At 39.4% G+C, this 22,108-nt stretch overlaps 1 protein-coding gene across 2 annotated transcripts in view; it reads left to right on the top strand.

The window, feature by feature from the left end:
- Window positions 1-2,216: 2,216 nt before the first annotated feature.
- The window catches only part of LOC129769206 (tubulin polymerization-promoting protein homolog), a 40,622-nt gene continuing 20,730 nt past the window's right edge, over window positions 2,217-22,108 (top strand). The window contains exon 1 of one of the 2 annotated variants that reach the window (XM_055771314.1): window positions 2,217-2,309. The gene's annotated coding sequence lies outside the window, so the exon portion shown is untranslated. Of the gene's footprint in view, window positions 2,310-2,512; window positions 2,791-22,108 lie in introns of those variants that run through there. The other variant, XM_055771313.1, reaches the window with a different exon arrangement.

The raw sequence follows: 22,108 nt of genomic DNA, 5'->3' as shown, positions 1-22,108 counted from the left end.
ACCAATAAAATCCAACAGTGTTTCCACTTTTTCAAGCTGCTCTGTACTCTAGAGGATCATCATCGTAGAGCAGGGTTGCCAATAATATTTTTCAAAAAACTGGAATACTGGCTCTTAAAAAAAACTGGAAGAAAACTGGATTCTGTAAAATCTTTTTACTTTAAGAAGTTCGACTTTGATTTATCTAAAAGATTTTTTTTACCTATTCCAATGCTTGAGAAGTACAATTTCCTTCGAAGCTTCGTGAAGAATTTATATGTAGTTCTATAAAAAAAACCCTCAATTCAAATTAACCATTCAAGCTGATCAAATTAACGATTCCCACCACTCGAACATTACTGTGAAACAACATTTGAGGATCTTTCCTTCTAGAACCTCTAAAAAATACGGATAAGACTTGAAAACTTGATTAATTGTGATGTATGAGGTTCACACGTTTTCTGGTTGTAGATCACTCCATCAAACCTAACCTCAATCCGTTGTTATTTTCCTTCTAACTCGAATTTTGGTATTTTTGTAGTGTTTATTTTGACAATCTTCGTTGCTATCTTTTTCACACTCACTAAGAATGTAGAATAGAAGGAACATTGCCTGCGAATGGTGGATCTCTATAGTAACATGTCCGAAAAAGAACTTGAAACTATTTAGAACCAGAGCAGATGATCCGAAGCCCGTAGGGAGGACGGTTGTGATAGTTGTTATCCATCGCTATTACGTAAAGAAAGAGATACCTCTCCACAGTCGCAATTGAAGTTCGATTCAGAGTACGTGCGATTGATAACGGAAAATGTCACCGGAAATATTGGTTTTAGAAGAAAAACTTCAGGTTTCCCTTGCTGCTTGGGTAGGCACCACACCGTATTGAATTCGTAAGAGCAAGCGGGAGAAAAATAACACTGAGAGTGTGGAAGAAAAGAAAGGTCGATCTAAGGTAAATACACCTCAAATCGATCGAACGAAAAATGTAAGAAAAATTGGTCAAGGAATAGGAGGGATGATATTTATGCATTGTGAATTTATTTTATATTTATACATAACTTTTTTATATTTATACATAAAATTAATAATAATGAAGTGCACATATAAAAACACTGGATAAAACTGGATAATATTTTAAAAACTGGAAGATTTTAGGGTTTAACTGTTTGACTGGATCAAGGAAAAAAAACTGGAAGAATCCAGTTTAAACTGGAACATTGGCAACGCTGTCGTAGAGTTCCTCCAATATTGGAGGCTTCTTTTCCTTGCATTCAATTCCTGGCCCAAATCCTTTTGCCTTTCTGTTTTTCGGATAGTACCTTCAGTTCGAAGAAATTCAGCACAAAGTATTTTTATACAAGGTCAGCGTGTATTTCGCGATAAAATTGTGTAATGATAAATGCAACTGGAAACCTGAGACGAAAACTGCCAATAGAGAAGTCGATTTCGGATCAATCATCTGTCAAATTCGAACTTGATTGCTCTTTCTGACTATTTTGTGGACATTTGAAAAATCATCTGGCATCCCTGGTAAGCCAATGCTGTAGTATCTAGTTTCTCGACAGCAGCTCACACTGTGTTAACGGACAAGGCGAGTCAACCAATTGTCAAGCGAGTTCACCGGTCCAGTAGCTGCTCACTGTCAAGTCAGCTACTAACAACGTATAAATGGGCCTTTAGTTTAATCATACCGGGTTTACTACACTGCGCTTCACAACTATAGAACCACTCAGTTTTTCTGAGTTTCCGGAGATATGTAAGAAGTCGGTTGAATTGAAGTATATGGTGTAGGATATAATAACTATCTTCATTTATATGTCTGGTCATTTGAGCTTTATTGTGTTCAGGCGCGAAACACTCAAAAAACTAAAATTCCAGTGTTTCATTACTATAGAACCAAATGGAAAAACTCTCACTCCTGTATAAAATTAACGTCAATTTCAAATAAATTACAATAAGTTTCTAATTCTCAGGTCATCTTTAGTTCTCAATCTGTTAAAATATCCCATTCGGGGTGGTCTCTACCCAACTGTGTCATGTTGTAGTATGTATTTCATTCTACGCAGAGGATACTGCTCGTTTAAGCTTTTCAAATCAGTCATACTGCTTGTAAGCTACAAATGATAAACGAAAACATGTCTTTGTGGTCTTATTGTTTTGTCCGTCACTGTATAATGGAGTATTTTGAGAACTTTCATTACCCTTATTACCCTGAACTGTGAAACGATGACTTCATTCTATATACATTTATACTGTATGTTATCGCCTAGTGATTGATATCTGGTTTTACTATTTCTGCTGATAACAGTCTACTTTCATCGTTATCAGAGGTACTTTTTGCCATACTCATCGCTAATGATAATTTAAAAAAAAATCCTTCAATTATGTGTTAGAAAATTATTAGTTTCAGAAAAGCAAAACCAATATTCTCCCCTAAATGCGTGACAATATTTCACAAATTGCTCATTCTCAACTCATCCCCATCCCTTCGTTGGCAGAGTATTTCGCAAATGTTTGCCTCTGCCATCACGCTCAGTTCAGTCTGATTTCAGGCGGGTTCCAGCGCGCGCGCGATATCTCCAAGCACTTCTGTTGCTGCATAACCGTGGACTTTAAAGAGCTCCGTTGCTGATCTCATACCGCAAGTGATATCCGAATTCATAGATGAAATCATAGTTCTCGTCATTCTACATATTCAATTTGTTTGTTGGCAGTGATTTGTGCATTAGAGGTTGACCGGTGAAGAAAATACCAGTTATATATAAAATTTCGTGATTTATCTTCGCTACATTTGGAATAGGTGCTGCTGAGGTAATATTCTATTTAAAGCTCGGAAAAGTCAACAGAGTTTCAATCAGTTCTATGCTGGGTCACGCAATAGAAGCAACAGTTTACCAGGATTAGAGATTGACAAAAACATTGGACAATTTTTGGTATTCATTCAGAAAGCTCATCCGACGGGATGAAATCATCTACAATAGCATCATCCGTGAGAAGAAAGATAACAATGATGCTGCTGATGATGATGCTTGGAAGTATGGATCAATAAATGTTCATGCGCATTCAACTCCCCTCTCGAATTGTTGGTTAGCGGATATACACCCCTATCCACAAACCCACCGGTAATGTAATATTCTACGCGCTGGCCGCAAGTGAAAAAATATCCGAGAGTCTATTGCAATTTTTTGTTCTACTGAAGTATGCTAAACTGCTATATTCAGTACATGTTCCCGGTGTATAAAACGCCCTATTAGTGCTGGGGTGTTGGAATCTGGCCGTTTGCCACCCAGCTTTATGTCACCCAGCAAGTGTGCATATTCATAAGGTCAAGAAAAGCGAACAACAGCGCATGTTTATGCTTTCTTTGTTTACATATTCACTTTCCTTTCCATCACTAATTCCGTCTATATGCTCCACATGATTAGAACGAGGACACGCAGAGGGAAAGTGGACACATAGTGGTATATAGTGGATGGCGATGTACTTTACAGGAAGCGAGTTCCTTCACAAGGATTGCTCCCCTTCGTGCAATGGGTACAGCTTTGCGATGCAATCTAGAAGGAAATTAATTTTTTTTCTCTACTCTACAAGTTTTGGCACGAGATATCTATATTAGAGTGCCAATGGATGTATGGGAGAAAGGTGACCCTTGAATTTTCAAAGCGAATTTGATTAAATTGATTCCCACGAAAAACTACCCTATGCAAAATATCAGCTAAATCGGACTTCATTTACTAGTGTCGCACAGCGGTCAAAGTTCGAGTTTTTTGAAAACCGAAAAATCACCCAAGGTGGGAGTAAAGGAAATCGGGGTTTTCGAAAAAAGACGGGTGGGTAATGTCGGGGACATAACCGGAGTGACGTAGGACTATACAAAGGGGACAGCTTTTGCTAAATATATATTTCAAATATATTGTTTTATTTTCTTCTCCTTCGTGAATACCTACCTATCTTCCTGAAAAATGGATTAGTTTACTGTTTATGAACATGTTGGGGGTTCTGAAAAGAACTCTTGGTGTTGTGTTTTTGCGTTTTTTTTTTACAAACTTGATTCTTGATTTTTTTCTGAAGGCTTTGTACTTATTAAATGTTCAAAGCCGGGCATCTTTCGGCGTATGCACATATCGTACAATCAAAATGATGGCTGTGATAGGGAATGCATAGGTGGTCATCAGCTCATTCACTATCATATATTTCACTATTGAGCATATTATCGTCCCTTAAACTGTGGTTTCGGAGACGAATGAATTGTAAGATTTGTAGTCTCCGCAAACAAAATAATTAAAAATGAAACAGAACTGAGGTTTTGGAGACGAACTTTACGATCTGTCGAGAAATAAACGAGCTATAAGCGTTCTGAAAAACCAACAGTAAATACAGGGACGGATGACCTTCGGATTAAAGTCCTTTAAAATAAGAACAGAGCAGCAGGAAATACATAGCTCATCATGTTGCTCCTTAGTTATTTTTCTATACAATGCAGATGTAACGTCCGTCAATTTTCAACATCAGTTATCAACCAAAGAAAGCAGTTCTTGCTACCGAGAAATTTCGTTAATGCCATCCTGCATACAATGTGTTGTAATTTGAAGCCACTTTTAATTCGGAAACCATGTATGGATTTGTGAAAACTGAATGATCAATTTAAAAGAACTCAGCCACCAATAAGCTCAAGAACAAGCATAAACAAAATAAATCGGTTTATATTATATGTCATATTATGTCACTTTAGAATGCATTGTGAAATGTATTGTGAAAAACTTTTAATAACTCTTCTTTGAAAGGTTTAATGGCCCTGAAAAAGGCCGTGTTTTACGGTGGCTGGTTTTGCCACCAAAGCAGTCTGTATAAACAAACTTTTTCCTTCTACCTGCTGCCGTTTTGCGATTGCGTTTGCCACTCACTGAAACTAGTTGTTGCCACCGAACCGAATGTGCTCTGTTCTGTAGGCGGGTTTTCTTATTGTCGTGAGCAGCTTTGAAAGCCAACTCGAGCACTCCGGCGGGCGAAATTCTATAACCGCTATTAGGTATACTGGTGCTCCGGCACCAATCCGTTGATGCGATGTGATGTGAAACGATGCCATACAATCGAACTGATTTACGGTTTGAAAGAGAATGATATATTTTTCTGCGGGTCCGCGCGTTTTGTACTTTGGCGGTACACGCTCACAGGATAGAGATAAATCAGCAGACTCAGCCAAAGGGGCGAGTCCAACGAGACGAACGAATGAGCGTTAAAAGGCAGCGATGGCAAAAAAATACATTCATTACTATTTGTTCGCTCGTTGGATTCACATGCAGTTGTTTCTAACAAACACGAAGGTACCGAAGACTAGTGGAATAATGGAAAAGCCGCCAAAAAGTTCGGCACGGCGCAGAAGAATATCTCGGAAACCGACAAGAAGGAAGAGAAGGAATCATATGCTATCTACATCATAAGGTGCTGCATCCGGATCATCCCGACACCGGTTTCTCATCGAAGGCGATGAACGTCATGAGCTTCGTCAATGCATCTTTGAGCGTATCGTAGCGGAAGCCCCGCGTCTGACCCACTACAATAAGTGGACAACCATTACGGCGAGGGAAATTCAGATCGCAATCAGTCTGTTGCTGCCCGGTGAACTTGCATGCGGTTTCCGAAGGTACCAAAGCGGTGAAGAAGTATACCAGCTCCAAATAAAGAGCGTTTTCCGACTGCTGATTCGAAAGCAAACACTAAAAAGGGTCCTTTTCAGGACCACAAAACCATCTTTAATCTAAAGAGTTTATTGTTTTGTTATCACTCGATATACCCATCTTGTTCGGCTAAACCTTCCTGTTTAGCGATTGCGTTTGCCACTCGCCACAGGATTCACAGTTGGAAAATTTCTTCCCATCCAGCTTGGGACATGTTGTACTGTAAATTACATTTAATGCGATATGCCGAAGCACCACTCAGTGTCGCATTGGAGGCGATTTTAACCTGTAATTAAACATTTGCGATGACAGTGGTACAGCTTTCACAGTTGGAAAATTTTATCCCATCCAGCTTGGGACATGTTGGGTCATAACTTGGACCCCGAACTCCATGTTTACAAAAATGTCCAACTAAATATGTCGCATTACAGGTCCGTCCAATTAGCTAAATGTCGAACTAAATGTAAATTAATGTACTTTCAATCTGGAAGCAATTTAAGAATTGAATAATCGAGAAAGTCTCCAACCATCAATACGCTCAGTACAACTGCCAAATTCTCAAACTCATCATATTCTGGCAAACAAATTGTGAAAAAATCAATTTGTGTTTTATTATTATTTTGGAAAACATTTTAGAATGCATTGAACTGTATTTCGTAAACTCTTTTTTGAAAGATTTAATGGCCCTGATAAGCGCCATGTTTTATGGAATGGTTCCAATTTAGAAAACTTAGTACTCGTGGTTTTGAAAAAAAAAACATTTCGAACGCCCTCGATGCCGCCTTGTTCTGGATTTGCCACCAAAGCAGTTTGTATAAAGAACAAACTTTTTTCTTCTGCTACCTGATGCCGTTTTGCGATTGCGTTTGCCACTCGCCACTCGCTGCAACTGCCTGTTGTTGTCTTGATGTCCACCGAACTGAATGTGGTCTGTTCCTAATGCGGGTTTTCTTATCGTCGCAAGCAGCTTTGCCAGCCAACTCGATCACTTCGGCGGCCGAAACTATATAACGCCGGCTAGGTGGACTGGTGCACGCGCTCGGCCAAGCTACCCTTGCGGAGCAATTGGCGGATACACATACGGGGAACTGGAGACCAACACTGTTCGAGCGGGATTTTGCCTTTCCCTTCACTTTTCCTCCTTTGCCATGTCCAGACATGGCTGCTTGTGTTGGTTTGTTGATGTGATGTGATGCGAAACGATGTGGTGTACGGTTTGGATGAGAATGATTGTTACGGAAGGAAGGAAGGTCTTGTATTATAGAGACTTTAAACTTTTGCAGTTCATTCGTCTCTAGCCTTGAGAAAGGCCCTTTGAAAACTCTACTCTGTTTACTCCAGCGCTACCACCTCCACCCTCTTGCCTTGAGAAAGGCACTCGATCCCTCGCCGTCCAGCTCGTCCAGCAACGATGTTGTCCAGTCGGTGTCCACACAAAGAATGATCGTTACGGCAGCGGAGCGGGGATTTTTAAGCTGACTGGCTGGCTCGAGAATTACGCATGTGTGATACTGCGACCAATGTTTCGTTCATATTTTTTCTTTTTCCTTTCCAATCGTGCTTCATTGTATTTCGCTGCTGCTCTGGTTGCCCGTTTTGGTCGGTACGATTTGAGGAGCACAAAATGGACCAATCAAAAATGGGCACATTTTGCATTTGAACAATGCTTGATATTTCACAATTATTCAATTATTTATCTCAAGAAAAATGAAATTTTATTCGTTATGATAGACGCGTAGATATATTTCCTATCAATTGATGCAAAAACCTTTGCGATCTATTGAGAAATGCTCGAGTTATAAGCGTTCCAAATCTTGCATTTTTTCCTACTTGTTCAGTGCCTAGATTTTCATTTCACACCCTATATCTTCCGGTTAGACGTAGTCCTACGTCAAAAAATTGTTGATGCCAAATGTCTTCAAATTGCTGGAAAAGTCGAGATGTACTGTCAGTTCGAAAATGACCGGTGGGACTACGTCTAACCGGAGTATATGGAGGGTAAAATGAAAACCTAAACACAGAACATGCAGGAAAAAATGAAAGATTCCGAATGCTTATAACTCGAACATTTCTTACTGGATCGGAAATATGTTTGCATCAATTGATAGGGAATATTTCTACGCTTCTATCGTAATTAATAAAATGTTATTTTTCATTAGATAAACAATTGACTTACTGTAAAATGTTAAGCGTTATCTAAACGCCCTAACTGCCTCGTTTTAATAGGCTCGATTTACGGGTTCCCTAACACAGTCATCTAAACCAAGCAGCCTTGGCGAAATCGGCATTGCAAACACATGAAAGTACGGGGATTTTTGTTCTCTCCGAAATGAGTTCCCTAACACAGATATCAAAACCAAGCAGCGTTGAAGAAATCGGCATTGCAAATACGTGAAAGTCGGGGGTATTTTTGTTCCGACTAAAATGTGTTTCCCTAACACAGACTTCAAATCCATGGAGCGTGGGGAAATTGGCATTGCAAATACATGCAAGTCGGAGGCGTTTTTGTTCCGACTGAAATGTGTTTGCCTAACACATACTTCAAAATCAAGATGTCTGGTGAAATCGGCTTTATTTATTTATTTATTTGGAGGGAAAATCCCACACAAGTGGGCGTAAAACCTCATCTTTTAAGTATCAAACAGATTACATTAAATCCTACAGATACATATATATCTAAACTAATCTAAACTTACACATGAACACATTCAAACTTGTTTAGACCATTACAGAAACAATCAAGTAACTAGAAGATTATCATAAAACAAATTCTTAAGTCTAACACGGGACACATTGAAATCAAAACAACGATAACATCTATTGAACGTTCTGCACATGCTAATTAACGGTTCATTTGCGCCGTAGTTCGTTCGAGAGGCCGGGACGGTAAAAAAAATAATGAGAACGTAAGTTTGCGTCTGATGTTGATGTCCAACTGTTGCAACAGTGCACCACAATCGATATCAGATCGCAACAGATCAACAATAAAAATCGATTTGGAAACGTCACGGTGAACACTTAATAATTGTAGGCTCATCAAGATGCATCTACATTTATATTCTGGCAGATTGAAACGATCCCTCCATGGTAACCAACGAAGAGCAAAGCGTACGAATCTCCGTTGGATAGATTCGATGCGATTCACACCGTTGCTGTAGAAAGGTGCCCATACTACAGAACAGTATTCTAAAGTTGATCGAACCAAAGACGAGTAGAGCGCCTTCAAGCAAGAAACATCTCTGAATTCTCCGGCGAACCGAAATATGAAGCCGAGTTGTTTTGACGCCTTAGCGGAAACGTAAGCAACCTGATCCTTGAAGGTCAGTTTAGAGTCAAGTATGACCCCCAAGTCTTTAATATTCGACTCGCGGTTTAGGATATGATCCTGCAAGCAGTATGTAAAACAGATTGGTGATTTTTTCGTACAAAACGTGATAACTGAACATTTTGAGGCGTTTAGCACCGTTCTATTTCTATGACACCAATCAGCAAAAACGTCCAACTGCTGCTGAAGAAATAATGCGTCGCCTTGGTCCTTTATAACAAAATAAAGTTTAAAATCGTCGGCGTATGATAGCTTCATGCACTTAATAGAAAAATGAACGTCGTTCAAATATAGTAAAAAGATGAAAGGACCAAGGTGACTTCCTTGAGGTACGCCAGAAGATACAGAAAACGATTCAGAAATATGATCACCAATTTTTACAGCCATATATCGACCGGTAAGGTATGAGCGTAGCCAATTGAGGAGAGAACCGTGGAAGCCAAGTAGCTCTAATTTGGCAATGGCAATATTATGATTGATTTTATCAAAAGCAGCCGAAAGATCGGTGTAAATAGCGTCGACTTGATGTCCTTTCGCCATCTCGCGTATAATTGATGAGGTGTATTGTACGAGATTTGTAGCAGTAGATCTTTTCGGCATAAACCCATGCTGTTCGGAGGCAATGTAGCTGGAACAATTGTACTTAAGGTAATCCAGCACCAACAGTTCAAATAGTTTGGAAGCTGCACATAAAGCAGCGATGCCGCGATAGTTCGAAACCGACTGTTTATCGCCCTTCTTGAAGATTGGAAAAACGAACGAGAACTTCCAGATCTCGGGAAAAATTCCAGAATTCAACGATATGTTGAAGATGGTTGCTAATGGTGCGAACAGAACAACAATGCATTTCTTAATGACGAGCGAAGGTATTCCGTCTGGTCCATCGGAGATAGAGTTTTTGAGACGTAGGCTAGCTTTTCGTATGTCTTCACCTGAGATTGACGGATGCGGTCTTATAGCACGATGCATAGGGACCTGACGCGCGGCGGCTGAGATATGGTCTCTAGATAAAAGTTCGTTCACGAAAACACTGCTGAACTGTGACCGGAACAGATCAGCAATTTCCACTGTGTCAGTTGCCTCTCGATCTGCATTGAACATAGTGGAAGGTAAACTTGACTCTTTACGTTCATCATTCACATGGCTCCAGAAACTTTTGGGATTCGCATTCAGCTTGTTTTGTAATTTACGTTGATGGGCTTGATAAAGCCGTTTGTTGAGTTGCTTATACCGTTTGTTGGCGATGTTATATTTTCGTTTCGTCACGATCGTACGATGTTTGCAAAATCTCTTTAAAGCAGCACGTTTGTGGTTGGACCAAGGTGGGTTAATAGGTAGGGACGGAATTTTCTTCGGAACGAATTGATCGATCGCATAAACGACAATATTGGAAAAAACAAATGTTGCTGCATTCGCATCACAATCCCGGAGTTCATCGTCCCACTTGATATGATCGAAAAAGGTGATCATACCATTAAAATCAGCTCTACGATAATCATATGAAACCGTGTCTACAGTACTACGAAACGAACAAGCCTGACGGAGACGTAATGTTATGTGCAGCGGTGGATGATGTCTGTATCGTTTGACTAACGGCTCAGGTGCCTCAAGAACCGAACACTTAGAAGCAAGCTCGCGACTGACGAAACAGAGATCAAGTAACCTGTTGTTGTCATTGAAGGCCTCATTCAGTTGCAGAAGATCAGCGGTGTAGTAGCAGTCCAAAAAAGATGTTACTAGAGGTGTAGTACACGAGCCATTGATGTGAGAGTGTAAGAATGCTCTATCGTTTTTGGTCCAGTTGATTGAAGCCAGGTTAAAATCACCAATAACAAATATATCGTCGTTAGGATTCATCGTCGACAGGACCCAAAAAATTGAATCGATGTGTTGATTAACCAGCTCAGTATCCCGAAGTCGATCCGGAGGAAGATATAACACACAGATCAACATTTTTTTTGTTAGTAGGATAACAGCCACCCACAGTTGCTCGACACCCGTACAATTGGGAGGGTGGATTAAACGAGAGGTAAATGTCGAACGAACTGCTAGCAAAACTCCACCTCCAGTAATTTTAGTACTGGTAGACCGAGAACGATCAGTTCGATAAATCGTGTAATCCGTACCGAAGATTTGCTTAGAAAGCGTATTGTCGTTGAGCCAGGTTTCAGTGAAGGCGTATATATCGTAGCAGGCATCAGAGCACGCTAGTTTGTACCGAGCTACAGTTGTGTTCATGCCTCCGACGTTTTGGTAGTAGAGCAATACTTCCTCCTCCTGGATCAAAGATGCGATGCAAGTGTTTCCGTCGTGGAGAGAAGCGGCTGGAAAGGTGGGGGAACTTTGTACGACGGTGCAGTGATCATTTCTTTCTTCGGCAGGACATATACTATTCCAGCAATTACCTGAGAAAACAAGCTCAGTAGCTTGAGCATTACAATCGGGTTCATCGTGATATGTAGCTGGAAAGGTGGGAGAACTTTGTACAACGGTGTAGTGATCAATTACCTGAGAAAACAAGCTCAGTAACATGAGCAATGCGATCGAGTTCATCTTGATGAGTAGCTATGTTGAAGTTAGGTGAGTTGTCACCGGCCCGTTTTTTTTATTTGTCTCGAACATGCGAACGGTGATCCCATCAGGCCAATACCATGCATCGCCGACTACTTTGGATACGGATTTGGATACGGTAACTTTGAAGGAGACGAAAGAGAAATCTTCCAGCCTCTTCCCACGTGGTACTAATTTGGTTATTTTCAGTAGAGATGAATCAATATTAACGATGTCATGAACGTGTCGCTTCAAATCGTTTTCGTTTTGTTCCGGGGCGAAGGGGGTCACATAGAAAGACACCATGTCGTTGTCAGTCAGATCCTTTCTGGCAACCTTCAGAGAAGCTATGTTCGGCCTTGTGCTGCAACCAGCTTGAACACGAGTATTATCAACGAGAGGCTCGATGCGTGGCCGATTCGCTTCATCATGAGAGGCAATATTGTCAACGGTCCGATTCAAGCGATGAGTTGGGGTGGATTGGTTCGAAACGTTCATACTTGATGGATTATTGCTCTCGTGCAACGGAACAGTTGATGTTTTACATGGCAATATCCGCACCCGCTTGTTGGGACCGATCGTAAACTTTTCCGTTGGTTGAGCTATTGTGCAATTTATTTCGTCAATAACTTCAAAAAACGACGTTTCACAGCAGGATCTCGAACGATTAATGCGATCCTCTGGAGTGTCGTCGAGGGTAAGACGATTCAGGTCATGCAAGAAAGTTGATTGATGTGTTGGTTCGGTTCGCTTTTGTTTGCCGTAAATTGTCGTGTTAATCTTGCGGAGGTTCTCCCCATAGACTCCAAGCCGAGTATCCATTGAATCCGTCCGTATTAACAGCTCACGTAGAGCTTTCATTATTGTCTTTTCTCTGTCGTAAACGGCTGGCTCGAAATTCAAGCGACATGAATTGCAGAACCAAAAAAGTCCAACACTCGCAGTCCATGATGCATACTGGACCTTAGTGAGCCCTATGCATGTTTGATGAAAGGTCATGCCACACGTCCCACTGCAGGTGATCATTTTACCTGAATTCAATGGTCTTGAACAAACTTTGCAGGTATCCATTTAGATGCAATAACAAAGACAGTCGTCTGAGTTGTTTCAGTTCACCACAAACTGACGGTAGATGAAATCGCAAAAATTTAGGCTACCACTGCGTATGCTGAACAACTGATATGTGGAGTGATGACGGCTCTGGACAACAATGCGATTGTGGATGAATGACGAGGACAGGAACAGTTACTTAGCACTAGTAGAAACACAATTTTGTCAATACGGATCGCTTCCCACTGCTTGCTTACACTAGTGACGAAAGCATCAATTCACTGGACATACAGATAAACCGATATCATCAATTTAAAACACGAAAAACACACAGTGGACGGAGTAGAAAAAACGTAAACAAAAACACGGTCTGTTGACGGTAGTGACGGTGTTAATGTTGCAGTTGTTGGCAGTACAGGTCCGAATTGAGCGTTTGGCCATAGGGAAGCAGCTCATAATAGATTATTCCTTGACAATCCCACCAAACACACAGCAGAACCTTCCTGGCCGTTAATGAGGGCTTGGCCACCGTCTGAGCCGCTTCAGCGGGCTGCGACCACGACCGTTTGCGCTTCACGTTGTCGTAAGTGACCCACTAACCCACTTTGTTGCGATTCAGCAGCGATTCACATGCGTCGATACGGTCAAAGATGTTTTTTTGCGTCAACGTGTGTGGCACCCATACATCGAGCTTCTTTGTGAATCCAAGCTTCTTCAAATGGTTAATAACGGTTTGATGACTTATCCCCAGCTCTTGGCCGATGCTTCGGCTGCTACTATGCCAGTCTTTCTCGTCTAATTCAGCGATTTTGTCGCAATTTTCGACGACAGGCCTTCCGGAGCGTGGCGCATCTTCGACGACCTCTACACCAGAACGAAAACGTTGAAACCATCGTTGTGCGGTGGAAATGGAAACTGTATCGGGTCCATAAACTGCACAAATTTTATTGGCAGCTTGAGATGCATTTTTGCCTTTGTCATAGTAGTACTGTAAAATATGTTGGATTTTCTCTATATTTTGCTCCATATTTGCGACACTATAACTCACGAACGACTTGACCAAACAAAACACTGTCAAGACTATATTATAGCGCCAACAAGCTATAGTATGACTCGATACAATGAATACAACTAGAACTACGCGCTTACAACGACACCTCGCGGAAATACCGCAGGACTTTTTTGACAGCCTAATATATTATATCATTATTTTTACATCTATCTTTTAACAATAGAACAAAATTGAACGGAGAAAAAATATTCATAACTAGAATAGTTAAGAGCTGATGAAGTGGGAGGATTAAGAAAAAGTTTTGCCAAGGCGTACACGATTCCAGCCCTTCTGGTTATCTGAAACAAAAAAATCGAACAGATTCTGAATCAGTAAAGATGCCGCTATCGCATGAACCTCGTACAAGTCAAAAACATCTTTTTTGACAAAATGGCGGTCTTTTGAAGAACAAAATGCGGTTTAAAACGTTTTTTCTTACGTTTCCCGATTTTTTTAAAAATAGTAAAACTTAAAAAATATCATATTCTAGAGGTTCATGCGATAGCGAGATTCCTGCAGATTGTATCCATATGAATTCGACACAAATCGGCTCAGTAGAACTTGAGATATCGTGTACGCTAGTTTGAAAAGTTTCGAGAAAAAAACGCGTTTGAAGTTCATTTGTTATGGCCGTACCAGGTTAGATACCGCATCACTAAAATGACTCTAAGCTCTGGTAAATAATAGGATTTTCGATAAGTCTTTTCAAGACTATATTTTTCAACGCCTAAACTACAGAAATATGAAGGGAAAAAAATTGTTTTTTTTTCAAATTTCTAGACTAGAATACTGTCTTAAGTTGAGAATATGATTAGGTAAATGTCAAGAAGGGTTGGACCAGCTCTTCCATGTTGTTCTAAACAAAAACATCGAACAGATTCTGAATCAGTAAAGATACCGCTATTGCATGTCCTCGGACAAGTCAAAACAATTTTTTTGACATAATGGCGACCGTTTGAGAATACAAATTGCTTTTTGCACTTTTTTTATAACAATTTCAATTTTACAGTAAAATTCAAAAAATATATATTAGGCTGTCAAAAAAGTCCTGCGGTATTTCCGCGAGGTGTCGTTGTAAGCGCGTAGTTCTAGTTGTATTCATTGTATCGAGTCATACTATAGCTTGTTGGAAAGGTATTTTTGCGCGCTATAATATAGTCCTTGACAGTGTTTTGTTTGGTTAAGTCGTTCGTGAGTTATAGTGTCGCAAATATGGAGCAAAATAAAGAGAAAATCCGACATATTTTACAGTACTACAATGACAAAGGCAAAAATGCATCTCAAGCTGCCAATAAAATTTGTGCAGTTTATGGATCCGATACAGTTTCCATTTCCACCGCACAACGATGGTTTCAATGGTTTTCGTTCTGGTGTAGAGGTTGTCGAAGATGCGCCACGCTCCGGAAGGCCTGACGTCGAAAATTGCGACAAAATCGCTGAATTAGACGAGAAAGACTGGCATAGTAGCAGCCGAAGCATCGGCCAAGAGCTGGGGATAAGTCATCAAACCGTTATTAACCATTTGAAGAAGCTTGGATTCACAAAGAAGCTCGATGTATGGGTGCCACACACGTTGACGCAAAATAAAACATCTTTGACCGTATCGACGCATGTGAATCGCTGCTGAGTCGCAACAAAATCGACCCGTTTCTGAAGCGGATGGTGACTGGCGATGAAAAGTGGGTCACTTACGACAACGTGAAGCGCAAACGGTCATGGTCGAAGCCCGCTGAAGCGGCTCAGACGGTGGCCAAGCCCTCATTAACGGCCAGGGAGGTCTGCTGTGTGTTTGGATTGTCAATTAATAATCTATTATGAGCTGCTTCCCTATGGCCAAACGCTCAATTATGACCTGTACTGCCAACAACTGGACCGCTTGAAGGTAGCACTCATGAAGAAGAGGCCATCTTTGATAAACAGAGGCCGCATTGTCTTCCATCAGGACAACGCCAGGCCACACACTTCTTTGGTGACGCGCCAGAAGCTCCGGGAGCTCGGATGGGAGGTTCTTTTGCATCCGCCGTATAGTCCGGACCTTGCACCAAGTGACTACCACCTGTTTTTGTACATGGCGAACGAGCTAGGTAGTCAGAAGTTAGCCATAAAAGAGGCCTGTGAAAATTGGCTATCCGAGTTTTTTGCCAATAAGGAAGCGAGCTTCTATAACAGGGGTATTATGAAGTTGGCATCTCGTTGGGAACAAATCATCGAACAAAACGGCGCATATTTGATTTAAATTTGCAGGAATTTATGAACAAATGAAAATTCAAAAAAAATACCGCAGTACTTTTTTGACAGCCTAATATTTTTTATTGATTAATGCAATAGAGAGATATTTCACTTTAAACGATAAATTCACATCAAATTTTGAGTAAATCGATTTATTAGATATCGTGTACGCCAGTTTGAAAAAAAACTAGTTTCAAGCAAACCGCGTATGAAGTTTTGTGTCAAGGTCGTACTAAATACGTACTAGATTAGATACCGCATCCCTAAAATGGCTATAACTCGTTCAATAATGGGATTTTCGATAAGTCCTTTCTATGTCATATTCTTGAATGTCTGAAATTCTGAAATTTGAAAAAAATCGATATTTTCCATATTTGTAAAATAGAATTCCTCCTTGAATGACTCAAGCTTCATATTGAATGCAAATAATCACAACACCATATCATGTTTTGCCTAGCAATCACACTGAACTATGCATTTTCTTCAAACAACTGGGTTTTCAAACGTTGGAGGACAGCTAATAAGAACACTACATTCGCATGACATGCTCATAAACTGATTCCGTTCCATACGGAAGATTTCGCGGTTTTGACCACAAACTTTATTCATCGGGACAACATAATCGTGGCGTCGATAACGCCAACATTATAGTATCAGTCAATAACTCTTCGAATTTGGCGACTTAATATTTTTATGGGTTGTTTCCCATTCTCGATGTCAGAAACATCATAAGCACTGAGTACTTCTGAACTGAAATGAAAACAAAGAATTAATTCGGCCCACGAATACTCACTATTTGATCTAACTTACTCAATTGTCATGTACCCGAAATACATTTACCAGAAATTCCATTTACCTGAATTTGATATTCATCCGAACTTCTTATCTATATATATATATATATATATATATATATATATATATATATATATATACAAATATCTCGTGTCACGATGTTCGTGGTCGAACTCCTCCGAAACGGCTCCACCGATTTTTTATGAAATTATACTCTAAAAACTTGGTAGGCATGCTAGTAGGTCGTAAATTATATATGATACCGCTCGGATACCGATTACAGTATATTTAATAACGATTTGGGTGGTCCTATGCATTTTTCTGAATAATTTGTTTTTGTTTTTTTTTGCATAAATTCTTCTTCTGGCACTAACGTTCCTAGAGGAACTTCGTCGCCTCAACGAAGTATTACCTGGTCAGAAAGGGAATCGAACTATGAACAGTGCGCTCCATAGATTATTATGTGTGTCGTTTGATGAATTGGCGCAGTCAGGACAACGTCATTCTACGATGTCTTGAGCTCTGCCAATAATCCATGGTCAACATATACGCAAAGGTAGAGAGCGAATGACTGCGATTCCTATGGAACAATCAACAAAATACATTCACTTGTGAGACGCTATCATGAGCAACACGGACACAGCCTTTGTTCAAACGACAGCATATGTTCAAACAAAAGAAATGATGTCTTCAATGAGCTCCATTACAAAATTACACGTGTTCCATCCACCATGTTGCTGGATGTATTCGGTTGAATGACAAAAGCAAAGATTACCTTATACGCACATTTTTAGTTTTTAGGATAAAGTAATTTCCTCGGAAATCCCAGATCCATCTACTGATCAACTGTTAGAGACGAACCAGCCCAGGAAGCTGAAAGTCTCTTTAATAAAGAATAAAAAAATACTGATCAACTGTTCTCTTGTATTCTGAAATCCGATCGAATCAGATTTTCCTGTACGGATCGCAACTCATGTTCAATCGATTTGTGCAAATGTGACAGCCTTGAAATGCAATTCGACATTGAACTATTTTTGTGAAGTGAAAATGGTAATTAAATCTCGGGTGAAATGAACACGCTTTTAGAACAAAAAATATAAATGAAAAAAGGACTGTTCGCGACCGACAGCGCGAATGTTGAGCAAGTGTGAAATGCAATAAATACCCTATTCCATCCCGATCCTTATCCCCGTTCAAATCACTCCTTCCAATTCAGAATGCAATATGTGGTGTACAACACAACGACAGACATCAACATATACCAACTTACAGCATGAAACACATACAAACAAATGCATACATTCGATGGATGTGCATACAATCGATCAATACCAATATCATATTCGCCATTCCATATCCAAAGTCCAAGTGTGATAGATCGCGATTCCAATTCCAACGTGTAACCGTGAAGCATTGCAATCAATCAGGTTTGTGTTTAGATAGTATGCCAAGTGTTTAATTCTCCAATAAGCCACATCCAAACGGTTCGGGCTACCATAAGACCAAAGTGCAACGAGTATCCATATTCCTGAGATATCAAAACCCAGCCCTCGTTTAGCCGGAGGATCCGCCATCTTCCTCAGTGGTGTGATCCACCAAGGACTCCACGGAAAAAAATGAAGATAGCCTCTAATATGTGTTCTGTTTAACAGGAAAACACATTCACAAATTGTCTCTCATAATGATTTCATATTATGGATAAAATTTCGACGGAAATGCGGAGAGATTTATAGAACGTTACGTTAGGACTGTATTCTAAGTAACAACATCGAGTAATGATTTTTATTCAAATTTCAGCAATTTAGAATGTTTACTCTGCGCCAAGGCAAGGATTGCCACATTTCATAGCTCGAATTAATTGAGGTCGATCGGATTTCAGAATACAAAAGACGAATCGTAAGATCCTATCGAGATTCGAAGCAGTCGGATTCCGGAATGTAGGTTCCTGTTCGATATTGTTCATTGCCTACGAGCTGATCTAAATATTTTATCACCTTACATGGCAGATAGAAAATGTACAAGGCGTTTTCCAGAAAGCATTAACGGGACCCAGCACTTATAAATTTAGCCGTTTATATTAAAAACGGCAGCGCGTATTTTCCATCAACTGTATATCAATTTAATGAAATCAATATTGATTTTCTATATTTTATTTTTCCATTCTATAAAAAAAATATATTATTTTTTTCACTTTACATTTTACATTAAAGAGATCAATCATGTCAGTTACGATAATAAAATTAATTAAAATTTAAAAAAAAGATTTTTCGATTTTTTAAAATTTTTTGTCGACGGTCATCGTCTGAAGCGCTCCATTTCTCTGTATGTCGTAGATCTTATCTCTATCTCCACATCACACTCGGGTTCGGGCTCGGGTCCACTTTCCCACGTTCCAATGCAATACACGGTCAAACCTTCACGTATCTGCTCGATATCCATACGGAATCTATCCTTCATCGATCACAATCGATTAATTCTATAGATCGTTAAAACATTTAAACACAACAATACATTAGTTATTTTTCATTGAACAGCCAAAATGTTCACTAGAAATAATTTATATGGCAGAACCACGTTTGCCGGGTAAGCTAGTAACTTATAAGATAGTTATATGTTATAACTTACGAGAATATTACATTTACCCGAATATATAATTTATCCGAATGTAACATTCACCCGAATGGCGTCTAAAATAAAACTCATGGGGTGTTCAAAAATCGGAAAATAAAAAATGAGAAGCCCTTTTAACATAAAATATAAATTTTCACATAAACTCAGTGCGAAATGGTGATTCGGACATGATTACTTTTTTTCATTTTGACTTTATTACGCGAAAAGTTACCATATAATATAATTTCCAGATTTGGTGATCTCAATTCCCCTCCGAGATTATGCAAAATTATGTACTTTTCTGCAAAATTAGGATGCTTTTCGAAATGAATATAATGAGCAGATGTCAATACTATTTAATCCTTTGCGGTCGTTTGTCTGCTTTCAGCCACCACAGCAAGGAAGTATACTATTGTTATACTTGCTGCAACTATGTATCTTTTTCTAAACGAATTTTAATGTCTATTGAACTTGTTCACGAATCAAAACGACGCTCCTATAAATAATAGATAACGGCACTCAGATTAAACAAATGTTGTCACTCATCCTGGAGGAAAGGCTTGATGGAAAACTCCATATATTGCGGCACTGTGTAGATGTAAAGAGCATTGTTCTGTATGTTCAAACAGAAAGATAAAAAGCGTAAGGCACCAAACCAATCATTTTTGTGATACATTCGAAAAACAGGACTGCCTTTTGGGGTCTGTTTCAACAGACACGAAGTAGAGTTATAGCATGTATTTTATAAACATAAATATAAACACATTTGTTAGGAAATAATTATCTGAACTTTACAAGAAAATATATACATCTTGTTCATTTTTCATAATCTCACAAGCAGTGCTGCCATACGTACAGATTTTTTTCGCTATTGTTGGTACAGATTTTTTCCGCGTGTGAAGTGAACGCTACACGAGATGCGATGCGATTCAATGCGAAATTAACGCAATTAGTGGCGACATAGTGGCCAGAGTAGACGCGATTGAACCCGTGTTTATGTTTCGAATTTGACTCTGATAAAGAATATTTAATGTCCGAAACGTACGAAATTTCAGACGAAGGAAATCTGAACTGTGTGTTGTTGAACTAAAGATAAGTAAATAGTGTTTCTTATCTGGTTAACATGGCCAATTAGATCACCAATCACCTTTCAAAATAACGAAATAAATCTGTCCAGAAAATTCATAAGTTTGTTTCCCGTAGTTCTGTTTGATTTCTATTTGTAGGAGTCGAAGCTGAGACACTTGATGATTGACTCGATTGAGTCTCGTAACAACATTACGTATGATTCTTTGTTCTCGCCGTCGGTTACCAAATGCTTGAGATTGCCACTGCACTATTTGGGTTTCATTTGTTGCTTCAAAAACAGCAGAAAGCTGAAGTTTGACCTGTGGAAAAGCTGTTATCATCAACATCCCCAGATCTCGACTTCGGCAGCTTTCTCAGTTCATGGCCAAAAGTGTCTCGTAAGTTTTTCTATTTTTTCGGCAGTACAGGAATTGAAAGAAAATCTATTTAATTTGAACAATTTAATTTGCTTCACTTACTAGTGATTCCTAATTCATCCGAAACTTCTTTCCAACACTTACTGATCAGAACTCGAAACTTCCTGTCATAGCTTATACAACGACAGAAACATCTTCCGCAATAATGTAAACAAAAAATAAAATTGACATTCTCGTCAATTGTCGCGCGTTCATCGCGCAAAAAGTCGCTTGTTGCATCTCATTAATTCTGGCATATGCGGTAGTTTTTTGCAAGAACCAAATGAACGCAGCTTGGTCGCGATTTTTGACAAGTTAATGTGTGACTGTCAAACGTCATGTAGAATCGCATCGCATCGCGTGTCGCGCTCACTCTGCATCACCCTTAAGGTACATGACGACTTTTACGCCGCAATTGCTTTCTTTTTATAGAGTATGTTTTGTCCCAGATCAACAGAATGAATCGAATGGGAAGGGGGTCCCGTAAAAATGATACACATATTTCTACCAAACATATTCCAACCAAACATGATAATTGAAAATTTTCGGAAAACTCTGAAGCAAAATGGGAAAATTCTAAAATTTGCATATGCTCTACAATTTCATATTGACAAGCGTTGTTGGTCCATTTGATGTTTGCGCTAACGAAGTTAATTTTCGCTCGAAAGTGGAAATTGATTTTGATGTGATAAAACGCACTCCTATATCTTCTTCTATCTATATAAACAAAAAATGATCACCGAATGTGTTGATAAGAGTAAAACTCGAGAAAGGAATTGTCCGATTTAGGGCTGTCTTTTTTCTATAATATTTTCTGTATCAAACATTTATTTCATGTAACGGAGAAACATGTTATTTGCAAGTGGTTAGAAAATCTTGAACGAGAATTGTGTCAGAAAATAATCTGTTATTATAATGATGAGTTTTGTTAGAAATACTAGGAATTTTATAGTAAAAGGTGAATTCAACGGGGTCGAATAGAAGATCAATCAACAGTTCTGCAATTGGACCCATGAACTTGCTCATAGTAAGAAAACGTGAATGTTTGAAGGTATTGATAACAAAAAACAAATTTTGGGCGTGACGATGTTTGCCGGGTCAGCTAGTATATATATGAATGGATTTCTGTCTGTCTGTCTGATTCTTATGGACTCGGAAACTACTGAACCGATCGACGTGAAAATTGGTATGTAGGGGTTCTTGGGATCGGGGAAGGTTCTTATGATAGTTTGAAACCCCTTCCCCCTCTCTAAGGGGGGGGGGCAGTCATACAAATGAAACACAAATTTCAGCATTACTCGGGAATTAATCAAGCAAATAAAACGAAATTTGGCATATGAAGGTTTCAGAGTGCATT

This window comes from Toxorhynchites rutilus, chromosome 2, assembly GCF_029784135.1.
Source record: "Toxorhynchites rutilus septentrionalis strain SRP chromosome 2, ASM2978413v1, whole genome shotgun sequence".
Lineage (NCBI taxonomy): Eukaryota > Metazoa > Arthropoda > Insecta > Diptera > Culicidae > Toxorhynchites > Toxorhynchites rutilus.
Note: the sequence above shows the minus strand (reverse complement) of the source record. Positions and strands in the feature narration are given on the sequence as shown.